This window comes from Narcine bancroftii, chromosome 14 (genome assembly GCF_036971445.1).
Source record: "Narcine bancroftii isolate sNarBan1 chromosome 14, sNarBan1.hap1, whole genome shotgun sequence".
In the NCBI taxonomy this organism is placed as follows: domain Eukaryota; kingdom Metazoa; phylum Chordata; class Chondrichthyes; order Torpediniformes; family Narcinidae; genus Narcine; species Narcine bancroftii.
In genome coordinates, this window is record NC_091482.1 from 17,086,223 (window position 1) to 17,108,746 (window position 22,524).

Below are 22,524 nucleotides of genomic sequence, written 5' to 3' on the forward strand. Positions count from 1 at the left end.
CCTCAGATTTATTCTCCTGAAGGCAGAATGCACGTCATCCTCAAAGTGGGATCATCAGGGGACATGGGGTACAGAGGGATGGTTCTTTTCTGTTACAGTCATCAAATTGGGCATAGAAGCCGTTGAGTTCCTCTGGGAGAGAAGCTTTGCTGTCTGCTACTTCCATGGATTTGGTTTGTTATATGTTACGTCTTTTAGGCCCTGTCACAGCTGTCGAGTGTCCCTTGTTGTTTCCATTTTCCTCTGGAATCTCCACTTCACCCAGCATATAGCCTTCCGGAGGTCCTACCTGCTCCTACAGTACTGATCTGAATCTCTGAACTTAAATGCCTGTGATCTAACTCTCAAAAGGATCCAGATTTCATCCAGGGCTTCTGAGTGGGGAAATCTCTGAATGATTTGGTGGGGACACACTGGTCCACAGCTGTTTTGACAAATTGTGTGACAGTCTCCGTGTACTCGTTCAAATTCTCAGCAGAGTCCTTGAACACAGCCCAATCCGCTGACTTGAGGAAGTCCGATAAAGATTATTCAGCCTCCTGTGACCTCTTTATAGTTGTCGTGACCTCCGGAGTCTCTCTTTTTAGGTTCTGTGTATGAAGGCAGAAGGAGCACAGCCAGGTGATCCAACTTGCCAAAGTGTGGTCTCTGGAAAGAACGGTAGGCTTTCCTTATCTTGGTGTAGCAGTGATCAAGTGTACGCTAGTACATCAGGTTACATACCATGGGAGTTAGGCAGGGTTTTTTTTGACACAGGCCTGGTTAAAGTCACCGACTAAGATTTGTAGTGCATCGGGCTGGGCTGTCTTTTGTTTACTGACCACACCATGCAGCTCTGCAAGTACTTTCTTGTAATCGGCATCGGGAGGGACGTAAACTCTGGTGAGAATCACAGATGAAAACTCACAGGGTAGATATTCTGCCATTCCAAATCATTTATTATATGCCTGAGCTCTTTCACAACCAGCTCTTATGGCAGGATGTCATTGTGCAGACTTTCATTTCTTCCCACATGTTAGAACAATAACAACACTGGACAAGAAAAGTTTTGCTTCCTGAACACTTCTGGCTGCTGATCAAGAAAATCATCTTAAAACTTTCCTATAATGAACCATTTTCTTTAAGATATAACCTATTTGTGTGATTTCCTGTCATATTTTAAGTCGACTTCAAGCCGACAAAACCAGGAAGTGCAACATGTTGTTGAAAATTCATTTCCTGCATCTGCACTTGGACGTCCTCCCTGCTGATCTTGGTGCAGCCAGTGACGAACACAGGAGAAGGTTTCAGAAAGACATTGCGGCTATGAAAGAATCTGTATCAGGGCAACTGGAATCCATCAATGCCGGCTGACTATTGTTGGATATAGACACGAGAGGCATCAGATGCTAAGTACAAAGGAAAATCAGCGGCAAAACATTCTTAGACCAACTGAACTAATGCAATGTGTCAGCATCATTATGTGATTAAACATGCAATTCAATAAAAGTTAATTTAATGCTTCTCCAGATTCCTACATAATACAGCAAATTATATTTGTGTTCAGCTTGAAGTCATCTATCATAATCCCCATTTTTTTTTTCAGGAAGCGAACCTTATGAAAAAAATTGTTGTCCTGTGTAATGCATAAACCAAACCGAGAGTTCAAGTGTCCAGATGATCGGTACAAATACCACTTGTTTTCTATGAAGGAAGAAAGGAGATGCTCACAATGCAGTTAAAGGCGTTGGTCCCCAAAATAGAAGGGCACAGCTTATCTGGGTGACTGGGAGATATTGGAAAATTAGCTGATCAGATGAAGGAGATTTGGAAATGCAAGGATGAAGAGGACACCTTCCTCCTGCCGCTTCAGAGCTGAACGCAGGAATGGAGGCAAGATTGGTTGGGGGGTCACGTTCCTCCAGCAGGGTGGGAATATTTAGGAGCATTTCCCAATGGATCCAACGATTGGTTCCTTATTTCCTTCTTTTTTCCAAAAAACTAATTTCAGTCAAAAGGTCCGCAATTATTTCCCCTCCTTAATAACCCCTGAGAAGGTGACGGTGAGCTGTCTTCTAGGCTGCAAAGACTTGTGTATTTCATTCCATGAGGATTTGCTGCAGATTAATCTATTGAACATAGTAAATGTCCACTTAAAGACAAGCAGGGGATAAACCATCAGTCTCCACTCTTGCCGCTCTGTGAATGAGAGTTGAATGATGTCTTCATAGCTCTGTCGAGATCCAACTCTTACTTTTGGAACATTCTTGCCTTTAGTTTAGCCAAATCCTAGGTTCGCTGACCTTTTTTTTTTGGTCTATTAGCTGCCCTGATATCATGTCCTTTTGTGGTAACCTCTTTTACCCTGGGACTTTTGTCTGCTGATCTGGCCATTCAGAAGCTACTTTGAACACCCATTTATTCAACAAATTAGATACTAACGGCGTTTGAAATGTACTTGTTTTTATTCCCTTGGACAAATGCTGAGCGCTGTCTGCATGTATAGCGATTGAAGGAAGTAACCAATTCAGAATGACTCACTTGAAAAGCTGACCCAAGTCGAATAGGCCAAATGGTCTCCTTTCCTACTGTCTAATTCTGATTTAGTACCGCATTTAGTAACAGGATTAACATTCAGCTGACCTTTTCCGTGAATTAGTCAGCTCTATGCTGCAAGAGTAGAGACTTTATCATTTCACCTATCACACAGCCTCTGTTATTACTATAAGCCTGCTGTTATTGTATGCATAGATCATTTCTCTATTAAAGTTAGTGACATTCTATTGTATTCTGCTCTCTATGTGTCACCTTCTTCTCGTAGAAAAGTCAATTGTAAATTGCAACAATCACTTTATTTTAATATTTGAAATGTCTGTAACCATCTAAGAATAAATTACTTTTTTTTGAATGAATGACCTTTACCACCTTTAACTGAAAATTTGCATCAACTTATTAATTGTGATTTAAAAATTAGCCTGAAGCATTGCAGAAGGGTGTATTAACTAAATAGTTGCTCGAGTAAGTGAGCTATAAAATGGGAGGACCAACAGTTCATCAAAGTGCTCTGAAAGGTAGTCCAAAGAATAGGACCAAGGCAGTAAAAGGAAGAATCTCAAAGGGCTGATCCACAGAGTGGATGACTGTGTCCTCTCTCTCCACCTCATCCACAACACGGTTGGCGTAGCTGTTAGCCAGCGATCGGGACCGGACCTGGGTTCGAATCCTCTGAGAGGAGATGAGCTCTCTGTGTCTGCGTGGGTTTACTCCCCCCACCCCTCTCTCTCCCACCCCTCCCCCCTCTTTGATTCGGCTTCCTCCCACCCTTCAAAAACATACTGGGGGTGTAGGTTAATGGGCAGCACGAACTCTTAGTGTTGAATTGGACTTTTACAGTGCTGTATTCTAAATTTCAAAAAATAAATTTAAATGTCCAGGATACTCACCTGCACTAATTTTTTTGTCCACATTACCTTTCCTATCCAAGTACCTATCTAAATGAATTTTAAACATAATTTTATCTGCCTTCACCATTCGTATGGCAGCTTGTTCCAGATTTCATTGACATTTCTTCCCTCTCAACTTATACCTGTGTCCTGAGTCCAGATCCCTGGGGAAAATACATTATCTATCCTATTCATAATTTCATAATTATAGCCCTTCGTAACTTTATAAACCTCTCTCAGGTCTCCCTCAGCTTCTTAAGCTCCATTGAGGATGATGGCATTTCATTCCAGGCAGTTATCTGGTGACTCTTTTCTGCACTCTCTTTGTTGCTACCACATCCTTCCTATAGAGTGGTGTACAGGGTAGTACATAACACCACAAGAGTCGGTCAATATTTCGGATTGGGATCCTTGATTGACTCTGGGGTACTTATGAAAGAGTGTATTGCTTCTTGAGTTTGTATTTGGCCTCACTGTAACAGGATTTGGAGATAAGGGGCTGTTACACTGTTTTGTCTGCGTAATGTTTTGTTAATGTTGTAAAGCTTTGTGCCCTTCTGAGACTTGACCAGGAGGCAGAATGCATGAGCAAAGGACAAAAAGAAGAGAGAACTGGCTGGCAAAAATGCGTAGTCCTGATGCAGAAAGAAAAGAACGAGGGAGTTACTTGAAGTTGGTGAATTTAATGTTGACCGTTGTTGGCTGCAACTTCCCCCGACGAGAAATGGAGTATGAATGTGCATTGAGCCTCATTGTTAGCGGGTAGGTAATCATCGGTAGAATGGTCAGAGTGGCAGCAAGATGAAGAATTAAAGTGGCCAGCAACTGAGAGCTCAGGGTCACTCCAAGCCATCATCCAAGTTGTATTTGGCTTCTCAGGTGTATAGAAGGCCACATTGTGAAGACTGAATATAGTATACTAGATTATTAGAAATGTAATTGAATCACTGCTTCACCTAAAAGGACAGTTTGGATGCATGAATGGTGGGAAGGTGAAAGGACAAGTGTTGCATCTCCTGAAGTTGTATGGGAAAGTGCTGTATTAGGTTTTTAGCCAACTCCACAAGCATTGCATATAAGCATTAGAACGTATAAGCAGGGTCACTTGGATAAGAGTTGCTGCAAGAGCTTGAGGCTATCCAAGAGAAAGCACTCTACACATTGCCACAAACTTAGCACTGCCTATCTCAGTTCTTGACTATATCCATTGCAGGCATAATTCACATGATACATTGCAACAAATCACCTACGATATTGCATTTGCTTGTCACAACTATATGACTAGTGCCAAAGAGGAGGACAGGATTGGAAATATTAAGAGATCACTGTAATCTCTAAATTCTTCTTGATAACAAGATCTCTTAATATTTCTAGCTATTTCTAGTCCTTTCTAACTATTTAAGGAGGTCCATCATTCAAAAGGACATCAGCAGTGAAGGAGAAGTTTTACTGCACTTTCCTTGGAGAAAATAGAACTGAAAAATAAATGTTGTCTTGTCCACTGCTGTTACCTACATCTCATGAACAAATATGCAAAGATGACCGTTAAATCAATGTCATCTTACTGCAGCTAAACGTATCTTTTCAGATTTCATATTTATTGTCAGACTACATACACGACATCACATAAAGCCCTGAGATTCTTTTTCCTGCGGATGAGGCAGAATTACTACTTATTAGTAGAACAAAAAAATCTGTACACAATGTACACATGCAAACAAATAAAGAACTGTAACTAGAAAACAAATATAAACAAACTGACTGTACAATACAAAGGGAATTAAAAAAATCTATAAAGTGCACAAGTGAGAGTCCTTAAATGAGTCCCTGATTGAGTTTGTTGTTGAGGAGTCTGATGGCGGAGAGGTAGCAGCTGTTCCTGATGTGGCACTTGTACCTCTTTCCTGATGGTGGCTGCAAGAACAGAGCTTGTACTGAGTGGTGTGGATCCTTGATGATTGTCACTGCTGTCTGACGGCAGTGATCCTTATAGATGTTCTCGATGTTGGGGAGGGTTTTGCCTGTGATGTCCTGGGTGTGCCTACTACCTTTTGCAGGGCTTTATGCTCAGGGTTACTAGACCATGATGCAGCCAGTCAACACACTTTTCATCATAAATCTGTAGAAATTTGCCAGGGTTTCTGATGTCTGAAACCTCTGCAAATTATTGATGCGCTTTCATCACATGCCATTAGTGTGTTGGGTCCAGGAAAGATCCTTCAAGATAGTGACTCCCAAGAACTAAAATTTGCTCACCTTCTCCACCTCTGATCCCCAATGAAAACTTCTTGTTTTCCCTTTCTGAAGTCAACATCAGCTCCTTGGTTTTGGTCACATTGACTGCAAGATTATTGTTGGCGACATTCAGCCAAGTTTTCAATCTTCCTCCTATATCCTGCAATGTCCATGGCATTATGCCCAAAAGTGTGCAGATATGATTTACTACGATGTTGCCGGGTTACAGGGAAAGATTAAACAGGTTAGGACTTCTATTCCTTGGAACATAGAAGAATGAGGGGAGTTTTGATAGAGGTTTACAAAATTATGAGAGCTATAGACAGAGCAAATGCGAGTAGGTTCTTTCCACGTAGATTAGGAGAGATAATACGAGAGGACATGGTGTTAGGGTGAAAGATTAATGGCTTGGGGGAACATCAGGGGGAATGTCTTCACTCAGGGAGCGATGGGAGTTTGGGACAAGCTGCCATCTGACATGATAAATGTGGGCTCATGTTTTAAGAATAAATTGGATAGATACATGGATGGGAGAGGTCTGGAGGGTTATGGAATGGGCGCAGGTCAGTGGGACTAGCGGAATGATGTTTCAGTACAGACTAGAAGGGCTGAACGGCCTGTTTTCAGTGCTGCAGTTTTTTTTTAATGGATCTAACTACAACTTGTCCGCATGCTGATAAGGACAAGGAATAACAGTCAGGAGAAAGGGATGCCAAAAGCTGAGAGAATGTTTAATTAGTTCCTAAGTTGATGGAAAGCTGCATTGCGTGGTCACTAGCCTCGGCATTCTTACTCGGTTCTCGACTCCATGATCAGTGGCTCCTCCTGCCATCTGCCTTCAGCTGCAGAACTCTTGGCTTTTACTCTCAACTCTTCTTTCTCAGTTCATCCTTTTCATTTTCCTCCTATGCTTTATTTTTGCAGTAAAAACCGCATCGAAAAGAATAAGGCTAGTGTGGTTGATTTTGAATGACCAAGCCCATCGTATTTTTGCCCAGGTACAGTTCTTTGTTATTGAAGGACCAATAAATTCTCAACAGATTTCAAGGCTGCAGCAGGATGTTGGTGGAGTGTTGGAAGAGAAATGTAATGACATTATTTATCTCTGTAATGCAATTCCCAGGCCAGGGAACTGCACAAGTGTTATGAAGATTTGTTATGAACCATTTGTTACAGACTGAATTGAAAAGTGAGATGTTACTGGCTGCATTTTACTTTTAATGAAAATATTATGTGATGTTAAAATTATTGCTGTCAACTGCATCTGACTGAAAATAATGAATCACTGTTAATCTTTGACACTCCGTTATTGAATTTTTGGGGGGATATCCTTTGGAATAACTAACTAAATGTTGTGAATATAATTGCATTTTTACAAAAATAAACAGTATATTGAAAATTACGGAAAGAGCAATGATCTTTTCTCTTTTGCATTCATTTATTCTTTATGCAACATGGGTGTCACGGGTCCCATTGCTAACAGCCCAGTTTTACCATCACTGCAGCCCCTGTGGTTAAAATATTCTTTCTGTGCTGTTGGGCAGGCAGTTCCAAGATTTAGATCCAGAGCCATTGATAAAATGGGAAATATTTTTATTTTAAATGGGACTTGGAAGGGAAGCGGGTTGGACATTGACCTGAGGGTGAATCTCACGTGTTTGGGAAGAGCGGCTTGAGAATAACGGGAGGTGGATAGTTCAGAGTGCAAGGGAGAAGCAATCTTAACCAGATTAAAACATACAAAGGGCTATATAAATCCAACTTGCTTCATTGACTAGAAAATTGATTAGAAACTTGCGTTAAAAACCCACCCTTTCTCTGGGATCTATCTGAGCATTACCTGGCCTCAGCATTCTTTCTCTGTTCTCCTCCGGCCATCTGCCTTCAACTTCAGAACTCTTGACTTTTATAATAACTTTCTCAATTCAACCTTTTCATTTTCCTCTTCCTGAGAATGTTTTCTTTTTCCCCTTCAATTTAAAGTGCTGTGAAAAAAAGAACGTAAGCCAATTATTAACAACATTATGTCGCATAACACCCACATGTGACAATTTTTCTTGAACCTTAAATGTTTGCACTGAACGATCAGTAATAGTCTTTCAATTATGCTTTCCCATATACCAGTGAACCCAACCATTAACAGCAATCCAGTAGATTGTGCATGTAAAATATAAAATAAATTTATTCTCATAAATGTTCTACAATATAGGTATGCATAAATAAGCTTAAGGTTGCATGTTCTTTACTTTATATCAAGTTCCTATTCACATCCTTGCACCCAGAAACTTCTTTATTGCATTGATAGCTCTTTGGAATATAACCATATAACCATTTACGGAGCGGAAACAAAATATAATTTTATTTGAAAGAGGACTCCCTCTATTTTTTACGTTCTTTGTTAGAGGCAATCCCTTTCATTGTAAAATCTCCCCAGGACCACTTTTTTTTTCCCCTCTGCTGTTATTATCAAAGGGATCAAATTAATATTTCTTTTGGTTTTGGTTTCTTCAGCAAAATCTACGCTCTCTGCATTGAAATGTGCTTTAGAGTTGACCCCTCTGCTCCACGTGTTCTTCTGAAACATCTGAGAGAGTATGCTGTGTCATGCACAAATGTTCAGGTATGGTCCAACATTCTTGTGCACTTGTTATACATTCAGCTGAAATACACAAAGCTGAGCTGACTGACTTGTTCAAATTAACCTTGACAGAGAGACGTTAAAGCAAAAAGTGTTTGCATTACACTTATTTGAACAAGAGTCAGGTACAGTTTAATAAAAAATACTGGAATGCTGGAGGAACTCAGTTGTTTATTCAACTTCCATAGGAGACAAAGATATATTGCTGACATTTTGGGCCTGAGCCCTTCTTCAAGGGGAAAAAAAAATCTCAGGAAAGTTAGAAGCAGGATATATCAGAAAGTCTCAGAATTCAAACAATGGGGGAGGAATCCAGACCAACAAAAGGTGTTAATTGGATGTGAAAAGGGACCAGGTAGAATTTATCATGTCTCTGTGAAAAGGAGATAGGAATGAAGAGACCTGGGGGAAGCAAAGGGGTGGGGCTTAACAAAAGCCAGAGAAGTTGATATCAATGCCATTCGGTTTGGAGGGTGCCCAGTCGGAAGATGGGGTGAAGGGGTCAGGTCCAAAGCATTCGCATATCTTTGTCTCCTATAGATGCTGAATAGAGCAGCTGAGTTTCTCCAGAATTTTGGTGCTTTTACTACAAACACAGTGCCTACAGCCTATCGTGTTTCTCCTCGTATAGCTTAGCTGAAATGCAGGCTCTGTGCTCAAACATTATAGAGCCTTTGTTCAATGTAGCAAATTTCTGATTGTGTAAACTGTGAAATGGTTCGTAATTTGAGGGCAGCGAGGTCATATGTGCAAGTGTGACATGTATGCGCCATGTGCCTGTGTGCACTCTTTTTAATGAAGGCACTAATTGGCTAAATAGAAACAGATCATGCAAAAACATAGCGTTAACTTTTTCCAAATGGATTTAGGAAAGACGTCCAGCCTTTGAACTTGAATCTGCTTTGTTTCCAGCAGGTGTTTTAAACTTACAGATCTCTTCTAATTGAAGTTAGGTTGATATCCCAAAACTCAAGGGTCTCATTGTCATTTAGTCTCATGTTCGAGGAGAATGACGTTAACTTAATTTCTCTTTCTGCCTGCCGGTGAAATTGTCCAATATTTTCTGCAAAGTCATTCATCGGACTGATGCAAAATGCAATTACGAATCGGTTACATTGCTGTTATCATGAATCCTCAGGAATACTGAAGGTTTCAATTAGTTTTGTAGCTGAGCAGTGAGGTAAAGTAAATTAATCTAGACTTAAATTAAAGCATTAATCTCTTCCAGTTTATCCTATTTTCAATTCTTACCCATTTCAAGTCTTATTAAGTATTAACACAGAGGGATTTTTTTTTGGTTCTCCCTACATCCCTGCCCAGTTTTTACAATTATTTCCCCCCCCCAACCAGGTGAAGGTGTGAGAAGACCGAAGACAGCCAAATAGTCAGTAGTCATTAAAGTAGATTACGACACTCTCCTGGGCGTAGGTGTCACAAGACTCGCACCACCAGGTTCAGGAACAGCTGCTTCCCCTCCAGTATCAGACTCCTCAACAACAAACTCAATCAGGGGCTCCTTTAAGGACCTTTCCTTGTGCACTTTATTGATTTTCTTTTTTTGTTCTCTCCATATTACATCCAAGACCACAGGAAACTGCAGAAGGTTCTGAACGTGGCTCAGGCCATCTCACACACACACACACCTCCCCTCCATCTATAACTTCCACTGCCTTGGGAAAAACTGGCAACATACAAAAAACACTCATCCCAGCCCTTCCACAATCTCTTTGCCTGCCTGGTGTCAGGAAGATGAAGAATTGGGACATCACACACCTCCAAATTCAAGGACAATTTCTTTCCTGCCATTATCAGATTCCTGAATGAACTCAAAAATAGTAAAATGGTGTTGCCTTTGATCCAAACTAATCTCTCTTTATAAGACTGTGCTTTTGTATTGTGTCTTGTAGTGGTATATATGAGATGTCAACTAGTCTTGCAGATTAGTAGATATTTCAAATGTCCTCTCTCTTCCATCCTCTCTCACTGCATCTTGATACATGCGACAATAAACTTGAACTTGTCCATAGCATGTATCGCTTGATCCACGTGGAACAATAGCAGGCACAATAATTTCACCATTCCCTGGCTCCAAGTTTTAATTTACACCCAATATCAGCTTCTCATCAAACTCTAAAAATCCTGAAGGAATCCTAAACATTTTCTGTTATAAAGACCAACATATTTCAAGAAAATGGGCATGTTTCTCATTTGAAATGTAGAATGCATTTCTGCAAACACGTTTCCTGCAAAATGCTAGATAATGTCCTAGCTTGATATATCCCGGTTATTTTGCTTAGTGTCTCTCCAAGCCATGGGTGGGATTATCAGAGCATGTCGACTGTCTAAACATATAGAACATTACAGGGCACATTTGATGTTCGAGAGATCTAGGAGCTGCCTTGAAGTGCACCTTGAGCTAATACGCTGCTCCCTTGAATTGTTACTTCATTCCAGAAATATTGAAATGACAAATGCATCATATTTAATTTTGATGCTTTCTTCTTGCATAAAACATTCTTTACCTGAATCCCTCAGAGGCAGTTACTTTGTAATTACTTCACAAAATGGGAAAAATCTGAATTTGGAATGAGAGAATGAAAAGCTGCAGGGTACAATACCATAATCCATTTACTGCTTATTTGTAAAACAAATTCATGTTCCATACTTGGTTCAGATATCTTGTAGTCCCCTGCTGTAGCATCATCCGACGAGAATGATCAATTGTTATGATTGGTCAGGGATCTATTTTTTCAAGAGGTTGCAAAAAAAAATTGCATGTTAATAATACTGTTTATTATTCCCTTGGAATTGCTGCAGATTGTTGCTTACGGAAGAATCATGTACATGGGAGCAGCTGTTGTCTATTAATTGATATTGGCAAGGAACAGCTTTCTATGAGTGGCAATAACACAAATACTATTGTTATTATGTGTGGGTTATAAAATGAAGCACAAGTCCTTGGTTAAGCTCTAACCTGTGACATTGTTCATGAAAGAAAGCAAAATATAAAGTGCAGCAAGTTTCACAGCCTATAGCTGACATACATGCCTCAGTTGCAAACCCACTATCCAGGTGGAAGAAAATGAGGGGCATATTCAGAACAGGCAACAAATTCCTCTGCTTTTGGCCTCAAAAGGAGAGAAGGTTTTGAGCCTGCTGTCAGTGCGGTAAGATAGACCAGATTCCTGGAAACCATGGTTGACCATGGCATTGGAGGATTTGGTAGATGAAGTGGAGGAGGAAGGTCCCTTACCTATCCAGTTACATATCAAAGTCACAGAGGGACTAGACAGGTGATGTGGTCAGTAAAAGGAGTAAGCACCATGATGCAGAAAGATATTCAGTAGCTTTAGGAGTGGGGAGAAGGTCAGTGAACATTTCTTCAAATTTACATCTCATCTATTGAGACAGGTCAAAGGATCATCTCCTTAACATTCTCCAGATTTAGGACCAAACTAAGTTCATTCACTCTCACCAATGTTTCAATAACACAAGCCTCACAACCCACGTTCTGCTCATCACACAAAAAGAGTGCATAACACTCTGCCAACAAACTTGCCTCTCTTTTGCAGGAAAAGGTGAGGTAGACTAGGTGCCAAGTCCAACAATCCAACAATGGACATGCAAAGCTACTCAACTCAACGTTATGGAGGATTAAACACGACCCATTCCTGGAGTAATCATCAAGAAACTCCATTGGAAGAGTGATGTCATACCCAATCTACCTCTATTCCACTCACTCAGTTCCTCTTAGTATTGCAGTAGAAATGCCTTATATATCCCCTCACTCTAATACTATCATCTTGGGTTTTTTTCTTCTTAGAGATCATCAAGATGTCCCAACTGGACATAAAAACATTTTTAAAAAATCAGGGATATCATTCAGCTGATCTATATTCCTCAATCACATCTTCCTGCACTTACTTCACATCACAGTGGGAATGGTTTTAATTCCCCTGGTCTGTTGATGAAAATTAGTCACAATCACCACTTGAAGCGATGTCCAATGATCCTTTTTGAGGCGTGCTTGTTTCCACATGCAAGTGTGCATGTGAGCATATGCATCCAGGAAAAACAGCAACGATGGGCCAAAGCCAGGGAAATCCACCTGTTGGGTTTGGAGGTCTAGACTCGAGCCATACCTCAACAGCTTTGGGGAAAAAAGTTAGAAGGACACGTAAAATCAAATCTTCCTTATTCCAAACTTTGATGAATTGGTAAACATCAAGCCTTTGACATTCCCGTGGTTTGTTGGGCACAGTGACACTTCTGGGACTTGCATCATTGACTAAAATTCTTCCTGCAGCTTTCTGAAGTTCAGACACAAAGTCAAATCATACCTCATCAAGTAGCAACATGAAAATACTTCTCAGAGATTGCAAAGGAAAAGAAAATCGGTGGCTTCTGTAATAAATGGCAGGCCCACAAAGCCAATTACATGCTTGAATGCAAGTTTAAAATTTACCCCAGGGGATTCTGAAAATGGGAACTTCTTGTATTAATGACAGATGTAATTTTTACAACATATTATTAAGAGGTTATGCCATACCCCATGGAGTATTCTGTGTGTCACGGAATGCTGTAATTATCTCTGAAAGGTTAGTAGTTTTGCCTGAGGGCAATGGAGAGCAACAACTGAGCTGAGATAGCCAAGGTATAATGTGAATGCTGCACTGAGGTGATTGTTTGGAATGTTGGTGTATATTTTTTTGTAATTCTTTTTCTAAAGACTTTCTTACTGTTGCTCTCTGATTTCAAATGAACCCCTCTCTTACAATCAAAAAGGATGTCGTTCTGCCATTTGCTCCACACTGATACTTCTGTCATGCACTTTCCAATCAAATCAATTCACCCACCCATACACCACCTTGTAGTCCCTTACTAATCACAGAATGCCTATGGCATAGGGATTACTTAAGGTGGTATGTGAATGGAAAGAAAAAGTTTGAAAACCACTGTTTTAATCGTACCTAATTGACTCGTCACATGCCTGGTCTCATCACTTCAAAGGAAACGGGCCAGTGACAATTTTTTCTCAAGCAAAATATTTCTGTCACCATTGGGTCTGGTTCTCAGCCTTTTTTTCCCTGTTCACATACTGCCTTAAGTAATCCCTTACTAATTACAGAGAATAATGGCATAGGGATTACTTAAGTGAGTGGAAAGAAAAAGGTTGAGAACCACTGATCTATTGGATTGCTGTACCGTGGCAAAGCTTGATTTCCATGCTCTTTACTTTTGCACTGCAGAGAGGAGGAGTGCAGGAAGAAATTTGGAGCTGGAGTACCCCTAGGATTTTGTTCCTCCTGGCTTAAGAGGAAACAACAATTTTTTATGTATTAATTTAGCTTCTCAGACCTCATATTTTATTTCCATATTTCCGTATGACCTTCCGCCACTGAATCCACATCAGCCCTCGAATCATTTCGCCACTTGTCTCCTTATTGGCCGGGTCCTGACTCTTACCCCCCCCCCCACACCACCACATCTTTGGAATGCTGGAGGAAACCAGTGTGGTGACAGGGCGAAGGTGTGAGCACCACAGAGGCACATAGTCCAAAAATCAGGACTGAATCCACTGAGCAGGTGCAGTGCAGCAAAAGCACCACTGAGTCTCACTCTGGCCCTCTTTCCCCAGACGAGAAAATATTACTTTACCTACCGCCCCACTGGCTGAGGCCTGCAGGTATATCACAGCAAATTAAGCTCTGATAAGGGGATCCAATCTGCAAATTTAAAGACAACCCCCCCCCCCAACTAAAACTTCATTTTAACTAATTTCCGAGTTTGATTTCTGCATAGCACAGTATTAAAACCAAGACCCTTTCTCTGAATTACATTTTCAATGAAGGAATACAATTTGCATTCATTTTCTGTACAAAGTGAAGGGAGGAAAGTTTAAGGGAGACATCAGGGATAAGGTTTTTTTTTTACACAGAGAGTTATAGGTGCCTGGAATGCCTTGCCAGGGATGGTGGTGGAGGCTGGTTGAGAGACCTTTAAGGAGGCAAATGGATGAAAGAAAAATAGAGGGTTATGAGGTAGGGAGAGTTGTAGCGTACACGCTATGATGAGTGTGGAAGGAAGACACACATAAGGAGTCGAAATCGAAGACTGCTTTATTGCACTGCCAGCTCTACTTATATGGGCCCCTGACATCTGTGCCAGGGGCCCACATCATTGGAGAGCTGACCTTGGGTTGGCTAACATTCCCTCCAGAGTTCCCCGTCTTCCCACTGTGCGGAAGTCACCTGGGACAACGGCCGGTGTCACTCCCAGCTTCGTGCGGTCGCCACATTTGTTGGCTATTTTGCGGGCTGGTTTGCGTCTCCGTGTGCGGGTCACTACAGAGTTTAGTTTTTTTTGGTAGGTATATATGGGTCAGCACAATATCATTGGACAAAGGGCGTGTACTGTGCTACAAGGTTCTATGTTTGCAACTCAATGCAGATACATCTTGATGCCATCATTACAGAGTGGTTCTCTGTTTGTAGAGAATAGTAACATAGAACATACTTAAAAAGATTGACTAAGAAATTATCATTCACCTTATATTGCACGGAGCTTAGAAGTTAAATGTATCCACTTGAGCCAGGACCTTCATTGAGCCCAACAGAACCCAATTGTATCTGCTGAGTCTGGGTTGGATTAGATATACATTTTGATGAAACATTTTGGTGCACATTGGGTTAGGTACAATACATATAATTTATTTAACATTCTATATCTCTTCAGTTCTTAATCAATGGCAGCACAGTACATCTTTATTCTGCTTTTCTACAGATTATGAATTAGGCCAGATACTTTCCTTGAGTTTCAGGTTTTAATTTTGATTATTCCGATGATTTGGTGAATGGGGGAACTCTTTGCTGCTTCTCTTTCTCTGACTGTTATGGGTGCTGAGCAATGTAGATATTAATGGCAAATCTTTGTCTGCCTTCTGTCAGACTAAAGCAATTTCATGTAATGTTACAGGTCTTATTCCATGGCAATAAATACTATCTGATGCTGATCTCTGGATTCCAATCTTGGTCAAGTGTCTTTCTGCACACTGTGTTTCATCACAAGCTCGTTTCCGCCCTACACCTTCTCTGTGAAACTTCTGGGATCAACCCAACCAAAACCAAGGGTCCTGACCCAAAACGTTGACTGACTATTTCTCTCGGTGGATACTGCTGAGTCCCTTTAGCTTTGCTTTGTTCCCTCAAAATTCCATACTTTCAGTTCTTGTGTTCCTTTAAAACTTAGGAATTGCTAGGAATGCATCTCCAAGGGGAGAAATACGTATTAGGTTGGCAAGTATTCAAAAGGAACTAAAATTTGGAAGTTAATTCAAGATCTTTCCAGATAGAAACAAAATGATTTGGAACCAACTACACTTAAATGGGTTTGGCACCAAGAAATGTCAATTGGCTCTTTATATCCAGGCTTCCTGGCCCACTCGTTCTCGGTCTCTTGCATTGTTTCAAAAGAAATGTGCTTATCTTTTATGTCAGAGGTCTAACAAAAGGTTGAAATGCACAGATTTAGTCTGCCTTCACACTAGAAGTGTTTCAAATCCCAGTTGGAAACCTCAAGTTCCCTCGTTGTCATAAAATACCATTTTCAGTAGAAATCTATTATTAGGGAATCTAATGAATTTATGGATATATATTCACTGGTGATTAATATACATCAGCATTAGTTTAACCACACATCTATGCCTCATTCCCAAATTATTTCAAGTGGATGGTAGTCATTAATTAAGTCACTTCAACTTGAACTTTATTGTTTAATTATATCTCTTAGGCAGATGGCTCGCACTTTGCTGAATAGTGTTCATTTAGGCATTCTCTGACTAAAATACACTAGATAAGAGACCAGTTTGGCCATTAGCTGTGCAGAACAGTCTAAAAGGTTTGTGTCTGTAAATGATGCCACATGCATAGAAACATTCTACTTTTCTTTCTCAGACACTCTTTTGAGGTGGAGGGAGACTTGTTTGCTATCCTTTTTAATTTAGAAAGGGGAAGTGAGGTCAACGTGGGACCCATAAATTCTCTCACAGTTGGAACAGGAGGCCTCATGGAGTGGGAGTTGCTGGGTTTGTTCTGTTGCTTTGGTTATGTTTCTGAATTCTTACTTTTACTGCTGGGGGGCGGGGGCAGGGTTGTTTTTTTTACAGAGTGGGGATGGCAAAGAGGGGCCGTGTGGAGAAGGGAACCCAAGTTTAACAGGCACTGAACAAAAGGCCCATTCACTTCAATTCTTCAGACACACGTTGATGATGATTTGGGTCTGCGTAGAAGGCCATCTGCACACGCATGTACACTTGTATGCTCATTCACCCAATGAGCACTCAGTCCACTAGGTTACAATCCAGGTAGTGAAAATAACACAAAAGTCTACAGACGCTGTGACCGGAGTAAAAACACAGGAATGCTGAAAGAATTCAGCAGGTCTTGCAGCGTGCATAGGAGGTAAAGATATATAACCGACATTTCAGGCCTGAGCCCTTCTTTGAGTTATGTTTGTCCCCTGATGATAGATTATATTTTGTGAAAAGCTAACTATGTCACTCCCTCCACAGATGCTGATCTGATTTCCGGCATTTTCAGATTTTTTTAGTATAAAATTGCATTTTAATTGGTCTCTCGCAGACTCCAGAGTAATATTTTGGTTGTTTCTTTTGTAATGACACTAAGCAAATCCGAAATCACTGAAGGATGTATATTTAAGTTACGTTGAGGCCCTGGTGAAATGAGCCTGTTAAATCAGAGGAAGAATTGTGCCTGGGAGGGTTACGACACCTGACAAAAGAACACATCTTCTTGAAAGCATGTCGAGAAGAAGTGTTAGTTATGAATCTACATGTGCCACTAGAGGCTTAACCCAAGAGGCTGAGCCCTTACTGTGGTGATACGCCACTAGCCGACTGCAGGGGGCGGCCTGTATACCTGCAGGAAGAGCACTGGAGGACAAGACAACACCTGACCAGCTGTCAATCAGCCGACCTGAATGGACCAAGCCCCACCCGGTCGGCTGCCAATCATCCGCCGGGATATAAGCTAATTATCCGCCGGGATATAAGCCACATCCCACCCCTCGAGGTCAGTCACTTGGAGCTACAGCTAACTGCAGCAGGGACTTTAAGTGGAATAAAGCCTGTTGATCTGAGTTTTGTCTGCTTTTCTGTACGACAGCACACCACACCTACTCTCCCCAAGAATGAGTCGATTTTGCACTGAGAAGGGATTATTTTCTGTGTTTGCTACATTCAGTAAAGGGCCAAATTGCCTTCTATGGATATTATACAAGAGCTGATTCAGAACCGGTATAGCCGTAGCGTACCTAGCTATGGCAGCCTATTGTTCCAGTTGGTCCAGATCCCTCTATAACAGTGGTTTTCAATCTATCCCCCTAAACTCACATTCCACCTCAAGCAATCCCTATGCCATAGGTGCTCTGTGATTAGTAAGGGATTGTTTAAGGTGGAATGTGAGTTTAGGGGGGCAGTTGCAAAACCACTGCTCTATATGCTTTAAAACCCTTCCTTGCTGTCCACTACATCTCCAGTGTTTTATTTGTGCCAATTTTGAATTTTAGTAATGAGGTACATTGAAACTAAGATCAGATGTTGGCCAAGGCCAGGTCTTATTTCATCCAAATAGAAGGAAAATTAACCTCACCTATCCAGCAGGAAACTAAATGAGGTGTGCTGCAATTCGTCTGAGTTTTCAGTATCATTTTTAGATTCAAGAAACCTCCCAAAGCACTGGCACAGTACAGTGACTGTGCAAATATTTCTAAATGCACAAGGAGGAAGTGTAACTACCTTGTTGGCATACAAATCCTGTTTATTACAGACATGGCACTCTTCTCCTTTTTTCCCCCCAAAATCTGCAAAGCTGCAAGGCCTAAGCAGAGAAAATGGACTTGCAAAATTTTCAGTCATGAACAAGTTCCTGTCACTTTTGAATTTATGAGGCCAACAGCCACTTACTTCAACCCAAATGCAGCTGTCCCAGAAACTTGGACTCCTTATATGATCGATAGTACCATCTCTGCCTTCACAAACAGCAACAAACCAAATCAATACAAAAACGAGAAAAAGAAAAGTAGCAACACTTTGCAGCCAAAGGGGTGCCTTGGATGTGACTTCACTGCTGTATTAAAGTAAAGTGAAGCTATATATATAAAAACACACACACAAACACACCATAAGGAATTTATATGGATATAAAAAATCTCCCATGGCTTCGCGAACAAAGATTTAGGATGGATCTTGGCCACGGGCACGTCCTTTGAGCCTGCACAATGGAATTTTTTAGGTCAAGTGCAGTGTGCGCAGTACTGGCCCACCCTTTACACCCGGGGTTTATCTGCCATGGCCTTGCAAGCTAGGACGGTGACAACCAGGTCCTCAGGTCGTAGGCATTACATCAGAGTGTCCTTCTCTGAGATGGATGGCCTGACGAGACTAACAAGCTCCATCTACCTGGTTTAAAATCAGAGTTTTCTTTCTCTTAGGCTGGCTGACAACCAAGGATAAGGAGCCCAGCCTACCCATCCAGTTATACTGCCGGGCACTTGGCCGTGCTTTACTAAGAAATAATAATAGCACAGTAAAACCCCTGGTATCAGGCACCTCTGGAGATTGATAGATGCCAGATAAGTGAATTTTCCAGTTGCTTTAGACTGTATGTTGCATGATTGGTGAAATAATGGCGAAGCGCAACAATTTTATATATTTTTTAACCTACTTATTTTCCACAATTTTGTTGCTGGTTGCTAGAGGCTGCCAGTTGGTTGAATTCCAGATAACATGGGTTTTACTTTATAAGGAAGCCGTAGGCAGATTTCATCATTTTCAATTAGTATTATCGCTTACTGGTTGGAATCATAGAAAATCTGCAACAAAGGAGGCCATTCAGCCCATTGTGCCCATACTAGTTTAAAAAGATTAACCTTCCTTCCAGCACTAGGTGAGAAGTCCTGCAAGTCACAGCTTTTATATGTTCATTCAGATGCCTTGCAGTTCATGTCTCTGACCCTCCAAATTGTAGCTGTTGCCCCCTCTACCCCCCCCCCCCACTATTTCTAACTGCAATGTTAATCCAGTTATCATTTTCATTTTCTGTCGCCCTCTGATTCATTTTCCTTCCAGCTTTCCGGTTGTAACTAAATGTTCTAATGTATCCCTTCGCATGATGTGTCCAAAGAATTTTGATGTTTTATATGTAGTGGAGAATTAAAATGCATCTCACCATGTTTCTACTGTTTGAAGTTTTATTTATACATATGTAATATTGATTCTTCAGTTTTGTTCCCTTTTCTTCAGTGTATTGTATTTCTTATAAAAAAACAAAAAAAAATTAAAGTAAAATGCATCTCCTCAAATATACCACCTCAGACTTTTCACTTTAAATTCTATTTGCCAATTTTCTGGATTACATCTAGGTCTCCCACGCTCAAAAGTTTTCTTCCTCATTGTAAGCTTCCATCTTGTCAACAGCTTAAGTTTTTCAATCACAAGCTTTTTTATCCTGACCCTTACACTTGCATCCAAATGATTAGAGCACATCACAAAACATAGAGGACTATGTATTGAGTTCTATGAAGCCCTGTGCAAAGGACTTTTAGCTATCTGATCTTCCATTCAATATTGCAACTTTGTGAAGAAACCTCCTGATGGCAATTCTGCCTGGTTAGCATACACTCAGATATGATGCACAGTTATTCTTTGAACTGAGTTACACAGGCATCTTCAGTTGAACCTCAGTGATCCAGCTGTTAATTGACAGTTACTGTATCCATTATTCAGCTGGATATTCAGACTTTCAAGTTGAAAGGAGCGCCTTATCCTCTCCACGGTGCAGGAGAATGATCTTCAGAGCGCATTTTCTTGTGCTGTCCGGAAAGGCAATCAAAAGTCTAATCTGCAGTGTTGGGGCAGCAAGCAATGCAGAGAAAGCTGAAATGCAAGATGGGTGCAACCCTGGTGTTCTTCCAGATGTTCCACTGGGAGCCAGATGGGAATACCACTAAATACTGTGTATAGTTTTGGAACAAAGGCTGGGTGTTCTACCTCCTGAAAGCTCTCCAGAAATCAGAACTGTGGGGGAAAAATAATCTTCACTTGCCTGGATAAGTGTAGCTTCAATAACATGTGAAAAGTTGAACACAATCCAGCACAGAATAGCCTGCTTGATTGGCAACTAATTTACCATAATACATGATCGTGTTAGCCATTTGCAAGTTGCCAAGGCTTTTCATCAGTACTTCCAAATTCATAACTTGAATGGCCAAGGAGAGCAAGGATAACAGGTTGCCTGTTTCCTTCCAGGTCATCATGTCACTTCTAACTTGGGAATAAATGGTTATCCATCCATTCCAAGTCCTAGATCTCTTTCTGAGCTCAAATCTCAGATTTAACCACCAAAGCTGTTGAGAAGTTTGAATGTCTGTAAATATTAAAAGCTAAGCAATGCTCTTTCTTAAAATAAATAAATGGTTAACAAATAAAGCAAACATAAAACACCAGTGGAATTCATTGTGGGTACCTGGTGCTTCCATTTCTGTTTGCAGCCATTTCCTTGACGTGAATGAATTAGACATTCATTCCGGATGTTGGCTTTCTGGGTGAGATGCTGGGAAATATGTGAAAATTTGTGCTGGCCCATTGCACTGTACAGGAGTCTAGCAGCTCCGGTGATGGCAATCAGTTGAATGGAAGTTCATGGTTTTTGCTTCATTTGAGAATCATTAACTTCCACCCAATTATCAAAATCTCAAATGGAACATTTTAAGTGAACAGAACAGAAAGAGGTGTATGCCACAGTTTACAGTAGCCTCTTTCAAACTGCTATGTAAAATGGGGTTAACCGGGCAATTTGCACAGCTTGCGCCCCAGTTACGTGGCAGTTTGAAAGGGTCCAACCGGGTCAACCCCAGAAGTGGTCAGGTCTCATTATGGCCAATTTGAAAATGGCCGACACGCTTATTCTGGTGACATCAGCGCTTGCGTGCGTGCATCACCGGACAGCCAGCATCTGAACATCTGGCAGTACTTCCGGTGAGTGTGTGACGTGTCATTGCAGGGGCGGGATCCCCCTTAAATCATCAGGTTGGTGATTAATGGGTAGAACAGGTCCTTCCAACACTGTTTCCCCAGTAATCGCACTGGGTCACAGGAGGGCTACCCAGGGGGTTGCAATTTGAAAGGAGCTACTGTGTATTGCTCCCCCTGCCAAGTCTCAAATCTCCCCATCAGTATATACTGTATATCTTTTCATTTCATTCTGGCTCTTTCAAACCACTCTCCAGATAGAGATGTTGGTTGTTTTATCTTTAATAAAGATTTCAGGTTTGCAAGATATGTGAATAATCATTTGCATAAATATTAATGCCAACATTTGTCAAAGTTTCTCCTAGTGATGATTCACATCCCTATTCATGAACTCTGAGCATCTATGACATTTGCTCCAAAGACATTTGATAAAAAACTGAATGGATAATAATACTATTTATCGTGCCAATAAATTTTTCATTGATTATATTGCTGGACCAGCAGTTTCAATTTATTCAAATTCCTTGAGCAATTAGCTTGTCTATCCAAAGCATGATATCATGTCTTTTTGGATGAAGTACATTCATACTTTAACTGATGGAATCAGACTGCTAAGTATTCGCCAAAAATAAAAATGGAGGAACTAAAAGCACCTCAGGTTCCCGGCAGCTAATATTTTTCCTGAGAAATGTTTTCTGCCTTTGACATTTTTACTGTTAAATTTTGTTGTACCTAATTAGTAAAGTGCAAACATTTGTCAAAGATGGGCGATTTATTACGACCAATGTTTTTGCTGTATTTGTTCAATGGGCAGCAATTTGCAGGTGAGGTTGACAGTAAGTGAATTGAATTATAGTTGATGTCCATTCATTTACTGAACATGTGGCACAGCGATCAACTTAACCTGGACACTGCAACTGCTCTCCAAATAATTTGTCATGTGTATGTTTGGAAACAAAAATACTTACACTTTTTATTATCCCCTTAACTTTTCAATTAAAAACCTTACTGAATTGCGTATCTTGATGCAGCTTTACCTATTGATATAAGTATTATTCTCTGCATCACTTAAGCAAATGGAGAACATTTGGAATGTGGAATCTGGTGACTAAAAACTCGAGGGAATTTGTACACACAGGCTTAAACAATTCCATTGTGGCAGCCTTCACAGCTCCCCCATG

The 22,524-nt window shown here is 40.8% G+C and overlaps 1 long non-coding RNA gene across 2 annotated transcripts in view; it reads right to left on the reverse strand.

Annotated features, from left to right (window-relative positions):
- Nucleotides 1-22,524, reverse strand: part of LOC138749371 (uncharacterized) — a 351,858-nt gene that overhangs the window by 284,726 nt on the left and 44,608 nt on the right. Inside the window, exons 1-3 of one of the 2 annotated variants that reach the window (XR_011348586.1) lie at nt 14,844-14,930; nt 10,961-11,037; nt 7,498-7,642 (exon numbers count right to left, since the gene is read on the reverse strand). This is a non-coding gene — a long non-coding RNA (uncharacterized lncRNA). Of the gene's footprint in view, nt 1-7,497; nt 7,643-10,960; nt 11,038-14,843; nt 14,931-22,524 lie in introns of those variants that run through there. The other variant, XR_011348585.1, reaches the window with a different exon arrangement.